The sequence below is a fragment of the Vidua macroura genome (assembly GCF_024509145.1).
Source record: "Vidua macroura isolate BioBank_ID:100142 chromosome W unlocalized genomic scaffold, ASM2450914v1 whyW_random_scaffold_74, whole genome shotgun sequence".
Taxonomy (NCBI): domain Eukaryota; kingdom Metazoa; phylum Chordata; class Aves; order Passeriformes; family Viduidae; genus Vidua; species Vidua macroura.
The window spans coordinates 1,937,882-1,956,213 of NW_026530539.1; the positions used below are offsets into that span (position 1 = coordinate 1,937,882).

An 18,332-nucleotide genomic window follows, 5' to 3' on the forward strand; every position below is an offset into this window, starting at 1 on the left:
GACTAATTTTTTGATATAACTGATCCAGTGACAATCAATTTAACATTAGGCAACTTTCCTTTCATAACATTTACCTGTCAAGGGCAGGGAATTTTTTCAAAGTAGCAATGTTTTTTGGTGTTGTTTTTTTTTAAATCAAGGATAACAAGAAACAAAACTATAATGTGCAGTGATAAATATGCTTTTAATTCAATATGATTACCATATGCATTTTTGGTCACCAAAGTGAAGAAGGAAAAAGGGAGAGAAAATAGCTTATGAGATTCTGAAATATGTTCCTGAGGAGTAAAAAAAACCTATTTTTGGTCTATTTTGTTAGGACCAACTATATTCTTTGTAATGAATGAAAATCACTTATAATTGGAAAGCATGCTAGAAACAGAAGAGGCTCAGAAAAAAAGTCAAATTCAAGACAAAGATTAATGTAGAAGCAGAGAGAATGGAAAAATAATTCTGAAAGGATGTGCAGTTTAACTCAAATGGTTCACCCCAGCTACAGCTTATTGACTCATAGTGGATGAAAGTGGCTGGAGTTCCCACACCCCAAATGAGACAATCAAAACTCTCTTTGGGCCAAGACTTCATAAACAAAATCAAGGATGAAATAGAAAAAAGTTTCAAATTTAATTCTCTTAAAAGCTGTTTCTCCTGAGGTTTTTAGGGTGGGGTTTCTTTTGTTTTGGTTTAGTTTGGGTTTTTGTAACTTGGTGTCTGAAACATAATTCAACTTACTATTTTCAGAAGTGCCTATTTTGTGATCAGCAACACACTTCATTGAAGAGCGACCATATTGCTTAAGTCATACTAAAGATCAGTATGGCAACAAGGTATGAAGAAATTCACAACATATTTCCAATCAGACCTGCCTCCAAAACAACAATTTAATAAAATGATGTTATATTAGAAACTTAAAACAGTCCTGACAAAAATAAATGGGTAGTTAAATGACAATGTATTAAAGATCAAACTGTTTGCAACATGAAAAGCTGATGATTATGACTGGAAAAGAAGTCATGATAATTAACTGAAAGGCAATCTTTGTCTTTTTAAAAGACTTACAAAATAACGGAAGACCTAGTTAAAAATTAAGCTGGCCCATGTTCAGTTAATTATTTGTGACAGCCGATGATTAAATTACATGCATAAGCTACAACTGGACTGAATCATAGAGAGGCATGTTGTCTTTCAGTATTATCATTAGAGTTCAACGTGAACATATATAATGTGAGCTATAAAAATAAACAGTCGAGTGGAGAAGATACGAGGGTCAAGTACAATATTGACTATTTGCCCATTTTTTCAATAGGTTATCTAAAATTTCAGGAGCTATGTACTGTTCCTTCAGGTCTTTGTTTCTCTCACTTCTTATTCAGATCTCCAAAAGCAGAAGTGAAATTTGATTTTTAGATAGACATGTCTATACAAATAAAATTGCATTGGGACAAAAGGCACCAATAGTCTCAAGTCAAAATTGTACCACTCCTACATGTATAATCATGCAAAAATGTATTATAAATGTATATACATGCAGAGTGATATTCTCATCACCTACCCATATAAATAACTTGTGTGAAAGTCTTCATCAGTAGGAAATACAAGCATAAACTTGTTATCTGTAGCTCCACTCTTGTATCTTCCACACTTCCAAACAGAACACCGTATAACTCCGCTTCAATTTAGTATACATCAAACAGACAAAAATATTTTCAATATAATTTAAATACTGTCATTACATCTGTCAGTGTAAGAGCCACCAATTTACCAATCTGGAAAAAAACCAAGCTGCTTATTTACAAAACAATCACAGCAGAGATCTATTTTTTTCTCAACCTTGCCTTTCAGAATCAGATTTGAAAACAAAAGGGCCCGACACCAGTTTTAACCATATCTATCACAAGTAAATGACCAACAAAGACAATAGCCACGATGCTGCAAGAAGTTCCTGGATTCTCAGCATGTATAAAAGAAGAAATAAGCAATAAATGCCTATGTGTGTTTAAAAACGCCCAAACAATAAGTTGTAGAGAACTACAACTAGATAAAAGTTGCAGCAAAGGCATATAAAAATAATCCTCTGTTCCCAAAAGCCTGTTTTCTTTTCAGTGCTATAAGGATGGGACAGGAGCAGTTAAATTTGGAAATAAATAATACTTCCTTAGCCAACTACGTGATCACCTGGTGACATGATGCAAAGTTTATGTGTGGTACCAAGAAATAAAGACTATTGGCTTCAGTTAGGAAATAAAGTGAAAAAATGCTTTCAGGTTGAAAAGGTAAAAGGATTAACGACAAGCAAAATGGAACTTTATAATCTTTTATTTGCAATAGAGCCACTCCTTGCAATTACTTACTGTAATGGGATTTCAACAGATAGAAAAACACACCAAAACAAACCATGCCAGAATCAAAACAATGTAACACAATTAGGAGGTTCCCTTATCAGTAACTTAAACAATCTATTTAAGAAAAATCGTGTCTTTTGAGAAGTCAAGGTGATGCTGGCTTGGGTTTTGCCTTTTTTCCTATGTTTTCTATATTCTTTGCACATATATTTGTAGCTCTGTAGTCTATTGTATTAGTGACTAGTTTTCCCAGTACTTTTCCATGGCCTTTCCTTAAGCAGAAATACAAAACAAATTCCAGAGCTCCAAGCCCTGGGGGGTACAAGGCCCCAGTGCTTTCTTGGTTCTTCCTGGGAACCAAGGTTGAGAACAAGTCTTCAAGATACATTTTCATGGACAAAGTACAGCTACAGCCGAAGGGGGGACTCCAGAGAAGGGGCTTGACCTGGGGGGGAATTGCATCACCACTTGTCCTCCTAATTGTTGCTTTTTATCAATTATGCTAATTTCCTAAAACCTATAAATATGTACTCATCCCTGGAGGGGATAGGCTTTTGTGGACATCTTTCCATAAGTGCCACTGAAGGCCTTCAAATAAAGATCCACTCTTATATTGTCTCCTTACTAAAATTATCTCGAGTTTCATTTCCAGGTTGGGAAAAAGGCAACAAAGGTAGCTGGAAGATGTACATATCCCTGGTGGTAAGCTATAATTCACTTCTAAAGCAATAAATGCTTGAAAAAGGCAAAGATGAAAGTTAGTAAATACCAGCAGAAAAATCCAGCTGTTTACATTTAATCTTAATAGGGGGAGGGAAAGACTACATTTTTTATTTTTAAAGAATTCAGAGGCAGAGGTCAGCTTGGGGTCAATGTTTCCAAGTGTCCAATTCTCCCTTAATTTACACATTAAAACTAACTCCACTCAGGACAACTAAATCAGAAGTCACATGCACAAAAATCCATGTCTATACATATCAACCTTCATTTTAAGCTTGCAACATAGAAAAGTCAGTAATTTCTTATCTGCTATCTGCTACCATGTTTTTCATAGAGCCATAGTTCAACATTCAGTGATCTAAACTGTGTTGTAAGAACCATGCTCCTATTATCCCTTATTTCATTATAATGGCAACACAAGTAAAATGGGAGAATTAACAGTAAAATCTCAGGTTAAAAGCAGTGATTCTATAAGAAGCACCATACTTTTGCACTGCAACCACTGTGTATCAATGCACAGGAAACAGAAAAAATATTAGCTAGCAGAACCTGAATGGGGAATTTAGACCTTTAAATCTATGTAGACAGGCTGAGAGAGTTGGGGTTGTTCAGCCTGGACAAGGCTCCAGGGAGACCTTGGAGCACCTTCCAATACCTAAAGAGGCTACAAGAGAGCTGGAGAGGGACTTTGGACCAGGGCATGGAGGGATAGGAAAAGGGGGAACGGCTTCAAAATGACAGAGGGCAGGGTTAGATTAGATATTGGACAGGAATTGATTTTGAGAGTGGTGAGGCACTGGCACAGGTTGCTCAGGGAAGCTGTGAATTCCCCGTCCCTGGAAGTGTTCAAGGCCAGGTTGGATGGGGCTTTGAACAACCTGGTCTAGTGGAAGATGTCCCTGCCCATGGCAGAGAGGTTGGAACTAGGTGGTCTTTAAGGTCCCTTCCAACCCAAACCATTCCATGAGACTGACTCTAAATCATTACTTTAGCTTTCCTAAATTTAGGCAAGTTCTGCCAAGCTCATCATCACCTAAACTCCCTACCACTGTAGCCAGAGACAAGTTGTTCAGAGTAAGGTAATCCCAGTCTGGAGATTGCAGCCTGGAGCATCACCATCTCTCCTCCTTCCCCAGTAAACACAAAGACCTTAGGCAGCCACCTTAGCCAAGGCACCTAACTTTTACATATCTGAAGTTCAGCAAGATTAATTCCAACTTTAGGGATGGGATTTAAACTTGGTTGTTTTCTCTACAAGTAGAGGAAAAAGACTGTTATCTCCAGAAGGCTATTCTGATTAAAATAATTTCAGAATTAAAAGTCTAATTTTGGTGGTCTGAATTGACCTCTGGAGTCGTCAGTGTGTTTACAATGAAGGAGACATGGAGACTTATTTAGGTGTAAATATCACACTAAGCTTTAAAACACACATAACAGGTACAATAATATTAGCAATAGTAATTGCCACACTTTACTCTCACAGAAAGCTTTCCATTAGAGGATCTCAAAGACCTCTGAGGTACTTGTTAACCTCCTTTTGCCTATGGGGGAAACTGAGGCAAGCAGAGATTAGCAGCTTGTTCAAAGCTAACAGGCAGAAGAGTGCAGGTTTGGTGAAAACAATACTCCCCTCAAATTACTGAGGAGCTTAAAAATAGTGTCTAGGAATGCTTTCATGAAATGTGCAAAAGCTAAAACGGTGACACACAGAGGCACCTAAGTAATTGAAAGCCAAAGGAGACACAGCTTCTTCCAGCCTCACCTCTACATCTTTACTGTGAATATAGGTACTGCTTTGTCTCAATCTCTCAAACTAAATTGGATGTATTTTTATATATCAAAAGGAAATACTGAAACATTTTAAAATAATAGGAGTTAAGAATGCACTCAATTACACTTGACATTTAAATTTAAGCGATAACGCCATTTACTTCAAGATTACACAAAACATGTAATGGAGTCTAAGACCTATATAAATTTTAAGAGCAGATGATCATTACAGTATTTGAAATATTTTGTGTGCCAAAACCTAGAAGATTCTTCTTAAATGACTTGCTAAAATATTTTTACAGTAGACACATCAGTAACTTTGATCCAAACAGAAAGGCTTCATATAAAAGACTACAGGCTAACAGCCTTTTTGTTTAGATAAGCAATACAACCCTGTTATTATTTCAAATGTGACCTAGAGCTGCTGTTTCATAAAGTATGCACAGTTCAAATGGCATAAACTAGCTGAACCCTAAAACAATTCCCATGAGGGGATGGGGGGCAGGATCTGTGCTTTTTTAATGTTGTTTAGCAACATGAAACACTTCATTATGATGATTATTTATTTATTTATTTATTTGAGGTTACAATAGTTGCATTTCAAAATGTACAGAGTTAGGCAAAGAATACATTGTAAATACATTAAAAAAAATAGTGTAACATCATTCCTTCCAAAATCATAAAGTGAACTTTATTGGTGAACCCACTTTCCTCCCATTTTCCCTAATTTCACACAGTAAATGTTTTGTGTTTGTTTTTTTAACCATAATAAAATAATAAAATCAAAACAACATTATCAAATGAGTATCTGTTCTCAGACTGGATCATTTTTAATATATCACATCAAAAGAGATCTCAGAAATTCAAGTCTTGATGATCAACATCCATTCTTTCAGGCTTTTTGATAACTAGATGGAAAATATCTTGGATTTGTTTCATCAAATTATATATAAAGATATAATAAAGTCTTTTTCACTGTGTTAAGTAAAGGCACATGGAATATGTCTGTGCATTGAAATTATCGAGAAGTGGCCTCTATTTCTCATTACAGGATTTATTTACCCTGATGCCATTTACTGATTCATTAATTATGGAAACATATATTAGACAGATCTCTTCCCCAGTTTTACTTGCAAAAGTCTATCGGGAGGTTTTTGGAAACCATCACAACCTACACTCTTACATAGCCATGACAGTTAAAAAAAATTCCCTGTGTAAATACCACTTACATTAGGAAAAGGCAGCAAACACATACCCCCTACACACCTCTCCAGAAAACATCACATTTTTGCAAGTACAAACTGCACTTTCCCATGGAAGGACTGATACAGCCTTGATGCAAAGCTTTTGATGTTCCAGACTAATCCATTGCTCCTGTCAGTTGGTGAGATTTAACAGAGTGCTTGAAATTGCTTCTAATTTAATAAGCCTATTTTTCACGTGCCTTCATTTTGATGATCTAATACTATGGGACTAACAAAATTTGTGAGAAAGACTGGTTTCTAGCTTCATGTTTTCAAGGTACTATCTCTATCAATCAGCCCAAATATTTTAGCTTTTACAGTACAAATTACAAAGTGCATTTGTTCTACTGCTTCCAAATGTAACTGCAGTGGTCACAGTGCAGACTCCAATTATTTTAGAAACATCTACTCAACTGGTCTGATTTATACACCCTCATCAGGCAAAGACTCCCCTGAAATTAATCTGAAGGATCTGACCAAAAACTACAGAATAAGTTTAATTTCTAATGAGATTAAATGCTAGCCCCATTAAAACCAATCAAAAACTTCTACTAACATCAGTAGGGCTAGAATTTAATTTCTTAACATACTCGAAATATTACTTTTTTTAAAAAAAGAGAGTTACAGTATGTGGATACAAGAAGAGGCAAAATATATTAACAAAAGAAATCAGTGAAAGTAAACACATTTCAATTTGTAAAATAACTACCAAATATAATCCTGTTTCATTGAAGTTAAAATTGGTCCTCCAGTCTTAACTCTGTCAGCTCAAATAAAATAACCTAACTATCCTGCAAAAACACCAAAAGACACTGTGAACTTAAAAAAATAGAGATGTATATTTCTGTCTGAATTATTTCATCAAAATACTGTCAAAAATTATACTGAAGTGTAGTATATATGAAAGGTTTAAGATTTTTACTTTTTTTCCTTGCTCAGTTATGTTTTGCAATGGAAAAACTGAAAAAAGTTTCACTGCCTTTACTTCAATGTTTTTTCTAAATAAAACTTGAGAATTCAGATGTTTGAAGCAAAATTCCAGATATTCAGATTTTTAAAAAGTGTGAAGGGTAGAACGTCCTAAAGACCTTGCTTGCCAAACCCCACTTGAGGGAGGGAAGCAGCACAAATGCCTGGGAAAGAACATGCAGCCAAGCCTGCAAAACCACTGCAGATTAAAGCCCCTGGACTTTCTAGGATTCCTGAAAATAGTCAAATTCTAGGATAAAATCCTTTAATTTTTCATTTACTGAGCTGTCAGTTTGACATTTATAGACATTTAAATGAAGCCTTTATGTAAAGGCTTTTTTTCTTTTGCAAAGGAAGCTGTGTTTCACCTGCTGCAAAATCCTAACTCCAGAGTGGTACAGGTGTCCTGTTACTCCTATGCTGAAACAGCTGCCACATTAGAAAACATGTAATTCAATATTAAAAATTACAATATAGGAACAGGTTGCCCAGAGAAGTTGTCAATCCCCATCCCAGGAAGTGTTCAAGACCAGGTTGGATGGGGCTTGGAGCCACCAGGTCTAGTGGAAAGTGTCCCTGTCCATGGCAGAGGGGTTGGAAATAGATGGTCTTTAAGGTCCCTTCCAACCCAAACTATTCTGTGATTCTCTGACCTCTAGGAATACACCAGAATTACACCAGGTGATCTGACTCAATGTATTTAATCTTTGAAACTACAAGTAAAATTCTTTAAAGAAAATAGTGTTTCTTTACTCCATTATGAAGTATAAAACCTAGGGAAATTAGAGAAACTTTATCATCTGTGATTCTCCACATCTGTGAAAACCTACTGATTTCTCCTCTACTTGTTACATTTGGTGGTTTTCAAGTAATTTCTTGAGATGTGAGCATAAACATACATTCAAAATGTAACTGAGTTGAAAAGTAGGAGAGTTTCCTTCTGATAATCTTAAAATAAGTCAGACTGATTTAATGAAATACAGAATGGATGAGGTTAAAATGTATATGAAAATTTCAGCTGAAGCAATTTTAACTTCCCAAAAATTCATAGTCAAAGTCCTTTAAAAATAAGACCTTATAATGGAAATCATGACAAACATATGGCTGCATTTAATATAGCAAAAGAATTCCCAGAAGAAAAAAAACCAATAATCTGAAAATATGTATTGGGAATCTGTTTTCTCAAAGAGATGCTAAAGTCTGTCGCACACTTATTGAAAATACACACTCATCACTACTATTGGTATCTGAAGGTTGGTTTCTTCAGGGCTCTGAATCTCTCAAATTCACAATACAAAGCAAGAAAAGAGATGTTCCTGTTTAATGGCACAGCTTGCCAAATCCTTCATCAGGTAGATTATACTACACCTGAACAACAACAGAAAGGTGGGGTTCCCCTCTCAGTTCGCAGAGGGAGAAGCATACTGCTTCACATGGAAAACAAGCTCATGGACCAGATATTCAACTGTGTAAATCAACACACACTTTTCATTTCAGAGGAGCTGATTTATGATAGCTGAAGACCTGGCTCCAGTTTTGAGGCAAGTGAAAAGAGTGACCAAAGAAATTAATATTTACCATTTACAACCATTGATCTTGCACAAGTGTTCTTAACACTAGATAGGTTTTATGGGGAAATTAAGTTTAAATTATATCTAATATGAACCATTCCCTCAGTCTTCTGGGTACCTTGGGATAATTTTATCCTGGAAAGAGCACAACTTTCAAATCTATGCTCAGCTGCTGTCATCCTCTGCTTGTTCGTTCACATTCAAAGTTGCTTGCACTGAAATAAACAATTAACTGAAATTGATGAAATTAAAAGGTTTTAAATTTTGACTCTTACTAACCAAATCCAAATTTTATCTATTAATACACAGAATGATTACAATTTTTTTAAAGACTACCTGAGACATTGAAGCTTGGCAGAAATTTCACTGGCTACATTCCGAACAAAGCTGTTATCCATTTATGAGATCCATATACAAAGGTGCTTCAGTCTGAGAGATAAGTTAAACTGATCTCCTTACACAATTTGTTTACAAATACCTAATTGCTCCATATATAATATTTTATAAACAAGATTAAAGGCATGCTTTTACACATACTGAGTTAAGTGGCTGTCCTAGTTCCAGACAGGACAGAGTTAATTTTTGCAGTAGCCGGGACTGGGCATGGCTAGGACCAGAAGGTTACTTTATACCACCTCAGTGTCATTTTCTGGGAAGGAGGGAAGGGGCCCCTTCCCGGGGAAGGGACCTTCCCAGACCAGACAAAGGTCTGGGTATTGTCAGGCTCTGTTGGTGGTACAGTGGTGAGCATTTGCATGTGAATCACTCACCTCTCCTGAACACTTTTGTTATTAATATTGTTGCTGTTACTGTTCCTTATGTTGTTTCCAGGAAATTGTTATCTCAACCTGTAATCTTTACCTTTTGTTTCTCCAATTCTCTTCTCCAGACCAGCAGAGGAGAGGGAAGGGGGAGTGAGAAAGTGGGAGCACTAAATTGGAGAATACCATTCCTAAACCATGACAGCCTTATTTAGTGCCCAATGTGAGGCACAAAGGGTTGAGATAGCAACAGGTCTGCCTAGAGCAGGTTGGAAACAAATTTGATCTAAGCATCTGTTGTATGAGGCAATGAACCACTGGTCACAGTGTTGCTTGGTCTGTTCACATGATTGTGGAACCTAATCCTGTATATATTCCTTGTATATGCAATGCGCCCATCCACAGTGGTCTTTTTCAGAGCAGGGAGAGAAGGGATCAGGATTGCTTTGTTGCTGTACTGTGGGATATCACTTTATGACATGATAACATCAAAGGCAATGAGTGTCATTTGGGATGTGTATTCAGTGCTGCTCTCCTACCCTTACTTCAGGCACTACTTTTGGGAGTGCATTAATAATCATACCCAGTCTGTGGAGGGAACAGGGAAGGATGATTTTCCCCAGCCTTTCACCCCCTTTTCCTCCTTCAGGCCTGGTAGAAAAGGTTCTGAGAATTTTCAATTTCCTTTGAATGTTAAGGAAAGCATGTTATTGTTGGTAAGTCTGCCAGGTCTCCTCAGTGAGGTCCACACCCCATTTAGAGTCACAAAAGAGATTTCTAGGGAGGTCATTCAAAGATCTGCCTCAAAGGTGGATAGTCATAGGTGGTATGGAATGTGGGAGGACATGGGCCAGTATTTGGAGGACTTCTCTGATAGTCTGGAAATTCACCCCTGAACAACTACAAGATCTTCTTAAAGTGAAAAAATATGTGAAAGGAAAATTATGTGGAAATTCCAGAGAGGCATGAAGTTATGCAACATGCTGGGCACTGGCTACTATTTATTGGATATGGCTCAATACTAGACAGAACCCTCAGAGGGAGGAGGAGAAAAGCAGACCAACAGTCACTGTGGCAACTCAAACTGCAGCTGAACCAGAGGAACAACCTGTACCAGTAGCAGTCACTCCTATACAGAAGAAATCCAAGACCAAATCAGTTTGCTTAGTGGGGGATGAAGAGAAAGTAGGGCCCTCACAACAGGAGGAAGAGGCAGAGTCAGAGATAATAGTCCAATCCTTATCCCTGAGTGAGCTGCAAGACATGCAAAAAGATTTCAGTCACCAATCAGGTGAGCCCCTGGTGACCTGGCTGCAGGAAATTCTTCAGGGGATAAATGCAGTTTCTAGTGGGCAAGTCCTCAGACAGAAAAAAGGGCTGATGTTACTTCAGATCCTCTTGAAGGGACCTCCAGTGCATATTTACATGAAGTGAGCAACGAGTACTATGACCAGTGTTGTCGCATTGCAGCTGATCTGAAGCTGCCCCCTAAACTCAACCAACCTAGAAGAAAACAAGTCCTCGGATAAGGCGGGGATAGGTTGGATTCAAACCAAATCAAAGACCTCAGCCAACCCTGTTCTAGCTGAGATGCAGATACACCACTGGCCAGAGAGAGCTGGGTGGAGAGAGGTCTCATCCAATCAACTATCTGAGTCCGGGAAATCCAAAGCCCTACAAAAGGGGCAGCCATATTAAACTCATGGCTGTTTGTTGATGACCCACCGGTGTTGTGTTGGGTGTCTGTCTCCAACCCACGACCCCATGTATCAGATCAGAACAAGAGGGGCCCTGCTTCTGGCCAGGTGGACAAAAGGGACAGTCAGATCTATTGGACTGTGTGGATCTGATGGCCTGGCACACCAGACCAACAGGAGTATAAGGCTTCAATTGACACTAGTGCACAATGTACCCTGATATCATTGAGATATGTAGGGACAGAATTAATCTCTGTTTCTGGGGTGACAGGGGGATCCCAACAGCTGACTGTACTGGAAGCCGAAGTAAGCCTGACAGGGAACAAATGGCAAAACCACCCCATTGTGACTGGCCCAGAGGCTCCGTGCATCCTTGGCATAGATTACCTCAGGAGAGTGTATTTCAAAGACCCAAAAGGGTATTGTGGGGCTTTTGGGATAGCTGCTGTGGAGGCAGTGGAAATTAGAGAGCTTAATACCTTGCCCGGTCTCTCAGAGGACCCTTCTGCTGTGGGACTGCTGAGGCTCCAAGAACAACAGGTACCAATCACTACCACAACACTGCACCATTGACAACACCACACTAACTTGGACTCTCATCCATGAGATGATTTGTGAACTGGAGAGCCAGAGATTGGTCAGCAAGACTCATTCACCCTTCAGTAGTTCTATATGGCCAGTGCATAAGTACACTGGAGAGTGGAGGCTGACAGTGGACTATCGTGGCCTGAACAAAGTCACACCATCACTGAGTCCCTCTGTGCTGGACATGCTGGAACTTCAGTAAGAACAGACCTGTGTATCATGTGACCCAGAATAAGAACGATTTCAAGTGGGATCCTGAACAGCAACAAGCTTTTGAACAAATTAAACAGGAAATTGCTCACGCAGTAGCCCTTGGGCCAGTCAGGACAGGATGCGAAGCACATGCTCTACTCGACAGATGGGGAGAATGGTCCTTCCTGGAGTCTCTGAAAAGAAGTACCCAGGGAAACTCGAACATGGCCTCAGATTCTGAAGTCAGGGATACAATGAATCCAAAGCCTGTTAAACCCCAGCTGAAAAAGAGATACTGGCAGTTGATGAACGGATTCAAGCTGCTTCAGAAGTGATTGGCACCAAAGCACAGCTCCCCCTGGCACCCTGACTGCCACTGCTGGGCTGGATGTTCAAAGGGAAAGTCCCTTCCACACATCATGCCACTGGTGCTTCATGGATTAAGTGGATCACTGATCACACAGTAATCTCAGATAGGAAATCCTAACTGCCTTGGGATCTTGGAGATCATCACAAACTGTCCCAAAGGCAGATCAAGTCAGGTTGCAGAGCTGAAAGACATCCAGCTGGCTCCAGCTGAATGAGTGAAATGGCCAACACTACATCTCTGCACTGACTTGTTGATGGTATCAAATGCTCTGTAGGGGTGGGTGGACCGATGGAAAAAGACCAATAGGCAGTGCAGAAGAAAACCCATCTGGGCTGCTGAATTGTGGCAAGAGATCACTGCCTGGGTAGAGAAGTTGGCTGTCAAAGTCCATAATGTAGATGCATACATACCTAAGGGTAGGGCTAATGAGGAGCATCGCAACAACAGACAAGTAGATCCAGCTGCCAAGAATAAAGTGTCTCAGGTAGATCTGGACTGGCAACATAAAGGTGAGCTATTTCTGGCTCAGTGGGCCCATGATGCCTCAGGTCATCAGGGAAGAGATGTAATATACAGATGGGCTTGTGACTAAGGGGTGGACTTAACCATGGACACCACTCTCAAGTTATTCATAACTGTGAAACATGCACTGCAATCAAGCAGGCCAAGCAGGTAACGTCTGTGTGGTATGGGGGGGACAATAGTCAAAATATAAATATGGGGAGGCCTGTCAGATTCATTACATCACACTCCCACAAACCTGCCAAGGCAAGCACTATGTGCTTACATTGTTGGAAACAATCACTGGATGGCTGGACACACATCCTGTGACTCACACAACTGCCCAAAACACCATCTTGGGCCTTGAAATGCAAGTCCTGCAGTGACATAGCACCCCATAAAAACTGAGTCAGATGATGGGACTCATTTCAAAAATAGCTTCATAAACACCTGGGCAGAGAGCACAGGAATGAGTGGGTGCATCATACTCCCTTATCATGTACCAGCTTCTGGGAAAATTGAACAGTACAATGGACTGTTAAAAACCACACTGAAAGCAATGGGTGAGGGAACCTCCAAACATTGGGATCTACATATAGTAAAGGCCACCTGGTCAGTTAACACTAGAGGCGCTGCCAATTGAGCTGGCCCTGCCCAATCAAAACCGCCACGTGCCATAGGAGGGGATGAAGTCCTCATGGTATATATGAGGAATGTGTTAGGGAAGACAGTTTGGATTAGTCCTGCCTCAAGCAAAGGCAAACCCATCTGTGGGATTGTTTTTGCTCGAGGGCCTGGGTGGGTAATGCAGAGGGACAGGGAAATACAATGTATATCTCAAGGGGATTTGATTTTTGGGTGAGAACAGTCAGCAATGTTGAATTGTATAATATTGGTTGAGGAATGGCACTGCCGCTGTATGTGATAACTACCATGGACAATGAAGAGGGACTGCTCCAGATACACCAGTCATGAATTCGTGATACAGCAACCAGCCAACAACTCACAAGCCCTTCTGCCCACAAAGACATCTAGGATGGATAGAACCCACAGTCATGGACTAAATAAACTCAACAAACATCTTGGAGGGAACAGCCATTGACTATGGAAATGTCACCTGTGCTTGTATATGTATATATGTATATATATATATATATATATATATATACATGTGTGCATATGTATATAGTTGGAAGGTGTAGGATCTGGGTATGACATAGATGGTGTAGAATAAGCACTGGATAATGTCTGGGTTCTGTCCAGGACAGGGTTAATTTTTACAGTAGCCAGGATGGGGCATGGCTAGGACCAGGAGGTTATTCCATACTCCTTCACACAAGTTTTTTGGGAATGGGGAAAGGGGTCCCTTCTGGGTTGGGGTAATGCTGCAGCAGTTACATGTTGTCAGGCTCTGTTGGTGGTACAGTGGTGAGCAATTGCACAGTGAATCACTCGCCATTCTAGTACACTTTTGTTATTAATATTGTAGCTGTTACTGTTCATTTTCTTATCTCACTGCTGTTTCCAGGAAATGGTTCTTATCTCAACCCATGATCTTCAGCTTTTGTTCCTCCAATTCTCTGTGAGCAAGCAGCAAGTGTTTTGGAGTGGTTTCAGTGTGAACACTAAATTGGAGAATACCATTCCTAAGCCAGGACAGGGACTCTTACACATTGAAAGAAAGCAGTCACCGAAAAAAGGTGGTTCTACATGCATGGGAACACTTGTAAAGTTGTCATGCTTTAAAATATGCTGCTCTTATCATCATCATAAAGGTATTTATAGATATATCTTTAATCTTTGAACACCAGAAGCATTTATTTTTTTCATATATATCAGCAAATAATCTACCCTGAAGGATATTAAATGTTAAAGAGATGAGGACAAGTTTATTAAATTACAATCAAACATAGAATAGCTTAACTTTTACCTGAAATGCACACAATATTAGACAAGGGATTTTTCTAACAAGCTGTCCTGGATTGTAAGATAAGTGTATATTCTCTTTGCTATCTTTTAGAGGTGGGGCAGTTATCTTCTGTTAATTGGGCAGTTTTCTTTATCTCTTCCACAAACCAATCCTCCCTCCGGGAAATATCTTCTGTTAATGGGCCATTGAGTCTCACTGCATGACTGATAAAAATTACATCATCCCATTGTGAGATGATCTGCCCAGGGGGAGGAGCCAAACATTCCTTCCTGGATATAATCTGATATTTTGGGACACCAGGGCAGCCTTCTCCACTGGATTCCCAGAGGAAGACAAGGCCTATCTACACCACCACTAGATCTTCAGTGAAAGACTACACCCTTCTACAGGATCACTGCTTCAACAGAACCACATCTATCACTCCAGGAGGACTGCAGCCACCATTTCAATTGGACTGCTACCAACACCCTGACCAACAGGGTGTCAGATCATATTCTGACTCTGTCAGTGTTGTTTTGTATTACTACATTGTTTATATTATTTTTTTTTCTTCCCTAATAAAGAACTGTTATTCCAGCTCCCATAACTTTGCCTGAGAGACCCTTAATTTCAAAATTATAACAATTCGGAGGGAGGGGCTTTACATTTTCCATTTCAGGGGAGGCTCCTGCATTCCTTAGCAGACACCTGTCTTTTCAAACCAAGACACAAGCTCATATCAAAATCTTTATCAAAATTATACATGAAGGTAATCTGGCAAGAAATCATTCCAGTACTTAAAAATTATCTCCTGCATAGTCTTTCAAACAGTTACTCTGAAAATAATATAGCTCTCTAATCTCATTTTTTTTAATGAAGGCATCACATACTTAAAATAAAAGTACGTCTAGGCCAAGAATAATGTAAAAACGCCAGTGTCAATATACTGATAAAAAATAATTTCTTGAGTTTCTGTTACATGTTTGATCCAAACCCCAATATAAATTGATGAAAAAACTCCCACTGACTTCAGGGAGATTAAAAAAAAAAATCAGACCTACAGAAGATACAGTGGATATTTCCAATAGAAAGAAAAGGAATAACATTAAAATAATTAGGGAAAAAGTGTCTCTTTCAAAAAGCAAAATAACAGTGTTTATGGAGACATATAGCATTCTCTTTACTTAAACTATGTCTATAAAGATTTTCAATTTCCATTACTAAAATTCTGATTTAATTTACATTAGAAACTTTTAGCAAGTTTAACTGATGAAAAATATACATTTTTGGCAGCTACAGAGAAGTTATTTGACATGAAGATAGGTCTCAATGGAAAGGTAACCAATAAAATCCCAGCGTATAGTGATAATAGTAAGAATTAAATAAAGAATTCTAATATATAGTTTAAATTAATCCAACTTTAAACATCACAGTGTCAAGCCTGTCTATTCAGGATAACTATTAGTATAAAAAGATCCATACAATAGCAAGTTTTTGCATTAATTAAATGAAACGAATGTTCTGGCATTCTCCATCACAAATAAATAATTATTTCAGTGGCATTCAAACATGGTTCAGAAGAAGCTCTTGCTGTCTGACCCAGACCAGCAATCTCCAGACCACTGCAGTTTATTTACCTGACTGTCAGGACTTCCTCTAACATCCTGTGCCAAGGCTCAATCCATCTACTGACAGCTGCTTATCTTAGGACTGACAAGACTATTTTTTTCTAGCATGAAGGATGCAGTTTGATTGCATAAACAGAAAGAAAGCAGAAGTACTTTGTGTGCACAGGTCATGCATGCACATGCAGTTGGGTGTGATTTATCTCACCTCATTTCAGCCAGAAGTTATCTATTTTAAACTGTCGATAAGGAAGGTTTAGACAACTAATGCAAGAGAAAGACTGCCAGAAGGTATCCTCTGTAGGTGCTTCTCTCTTCCCATTGACTCAGGAGGAGATTCAGGGAGCAGCAAACTAAACACCTAAAACGAGAGATTACTTCCACCCAAACCAAACACATATATATGTGTACATGTGCCTATTTGTGCACACAATATAAGACAGCTGCTTCCATAAATATGCCATGTGCAACACAGCAGAAATTAATAAAAACTTTGGACAGAAAATTAACCACTAAATGGGAGGAAAAAAAATCAGTTGTGCACATTTGTTATATATAGCTAAATCTTAAAAGTAAGCTTATTTATTATTTCTGCCTAAAATGAAAAAGAACACTAATGTATGACATGTTCAAGCTGAAAAACTCAGAAGTAAACATAGTTAAGAAAATGTTATGAGTTTGTATCTAGTCTGGTACTTATATAAATGTTTTAACATGCAAATGGACCATCTGGATGAATGTGCCTACTGTAGTAAACATAGCTCTACTGATTTTGGGGTATCTAAACAAGGATTTTAAGTTATATTTTCTCAAGTTTCATGATGAAAGCTTAGGGTGGTTTCTCCTACATATCTTTAAAGGTGTTTATATGTGTGTGCTGACACATGCATGTGAGTATACTGAGGATTTTTTTAAACAATATATATATTCTTTATAAAATGAAGAACCAAAAAAACCCAAAAAGCCATGGTATTAAAACCCAAAAGAGAAAACAAAACAAACATATGGAGAGAAAAGGAATCCTTATTTTTAGCATAATCCAAAGTAACATCAAAATTGCAAAGACGAGATTTTTTTTTTTTTTCCAGTTTATGATTGATTCAGATCAGGCTCTGCAATATTCCCATTCTCTGAAAAGATAGATAGAAAACTGTTATTAAAAGTCGCTGGAAACTCTAACGTAGCATTGACATTTTGATAGCCCATGTAAAAATTAAACAACTGCTGTGGAAGTACTTGGCTATCAGGCATCTGTATGAAAGCTCCTGACTGTGTGGTAGGGGGGGGTTCTTTGGCCAACTAGTTGAATTTTAGGTTCTCTGGGCTCCAGTTGTTGTTTGCTTTCTTCGTCCGTGTCAAGATGAGTTAGCTTTTCTATCCACATGCGAAATTTCTCCTCTGTCTGCCTCTGCATCTCGGCAAAGCAGTTCATGGCCTCTTCCAGGACATTGCCTATGCAGTTCCTATCCCACATGGTGCCCCTGTCAAGCAATCCTGGAATTTCCCTGGTCGCTCCTCCAGATCCCTCAGCACGACTGAAGCCAGCTTTAAAGACATTGAGGCCATTTGATAAGATATCATTAAGTAAGAACATATTATTGCTTATTAAGGCATGCTAACTCAAGAAAACAACTTTTCTAATGCTGTCCCTTAGATATGACAATTGGGGAGGAATTAGGAAATATCAGCCAACAGTATTACTGTAAAAAAAATTTTACACTCACTGAGGTTATAATAGACATTTTGGCTTCAAAATTATTTTTATTCTAGAATTCTAAGACAATTCTGTCAAAGGTTTTATTTTATAAATAAACTAAATTAGTCCAATTCCCTTGCAATTTCTATTTTTAATTCAACTGAAGGTGTCAAAAAACATCATACAATAACATGTTTAGTTCTGTTAAGCTGCGATCCAAAATACTATTAACTGTAAATCTGAATAATTATGCATATTGTACTTACATACTTGAACCTTTTTATAACAGACTGTTAAACACAGACAAAATTCTACATGAGAGAAAGATAAAGGCTGATATAGTGACTGCAGCATCCAAAGTAGCTAAGCCCAAAGCTCTT

At 38.5% G+C, this 18,332-nt stretch overlaps 1 protein-coding gene across 2 annotated transcripts in view; it reads right to left on the minus strand.

Annotated features, from left to right (window-relative positions):
* LOC128822770 (protein C18orf25-like) overlaps nt 1-18,332 on the minus strand; it is a 78,389-nt gene that overhangs the window by 36,697 nt on the left and 23,360 nt on the right. The gene's annotated exons all lie outside the window — the stretch shown is intronic.